Here is a 688-nt window from a genome sequence, read left to right on the forward strand (position 1 = left end):
GATGCCGAAACTCACTATGAGAATGGGGATCAATATAATCTAGAGCATTGAAACTAAAGTATTTTTAAAAAGAGGTATATCTGATTAAGAAAATTTATTTTGTGGTGCGAGGAGGTCCTCATTGTTGTGATTTGCATCTCCCTGATAATTAGTGATGTGGAGCATTTTTCATGTGCCTTTTGGCCATTTGTATTTCTTCTTTGAAAAATTGTTCATTTCTTCTCCCCATTTTTGGATGTGGTTAGATGTTTATTCTTGTTAAGTTCTGTTAGTATCTTGTATGTCTTTAATATTAATCCCTTATCTGATGGGTATTGGATGAATAGCTTCTCCCATTCTGTGGGTGGGTTTTGAGTCCTAGGCACTATTTACTTTGAGGGACAGAAGTTTCTGAGCTTAATATAGTCTCATCTGTTTATCTCTGCTTCCACTTGTTTGGAGAGTGCCGTTTTCCCTTACAAAATGCCTTTAGTCGAGACTATACTTTCAGGGATCATTTCTCTAATATGTGACTAGAGAAGTTTCTCTGATCATGTAGAGCACCTGAAGCCACGAGGAGGAGCCAGAACATCTTCTCCTGAGCGTGAAGCCAGCTCTAGGTGTTGCTTCTGCGAGTGCCTTTGGCCATTGATGATCATTCTTCCCTTCCTTTGGAAGGGGTAGAGGAAGAGGATGCAGTCTGAGTGGT

General features: G+C 39.8%; 1 non-coding gene across 1 annotated transcript; it reads left to right on the forward strand.

Annotated features, from left to right (window-relative positions):
• Positions 1-474: 474 nt before the first annotated feature.
• LOC126032857 (small nucleolar RNA U3) lies at positions 475-688 on the forward strand. Its single transcript, XR_007504026.1, has one exon. It is a non-coding gene; the product is annotated as a small nucleolar RNA U3 (small nucleolar RNA).

This window comes from Suncus etruscus, chromosome 16 (genome assembly GCF_024139225.1).
Source record: "Suncus etruscus isolate mSunEtr1 chromosome 16, mSunEtr1.pri.cur, whole genome shotgun sequence".
Lineage (NCBI taxonomy): Eukaryota > Metazoa > Chordata > Mammalia > Eulipotyphla > Soricidae > Suncus > Suncus etruscus.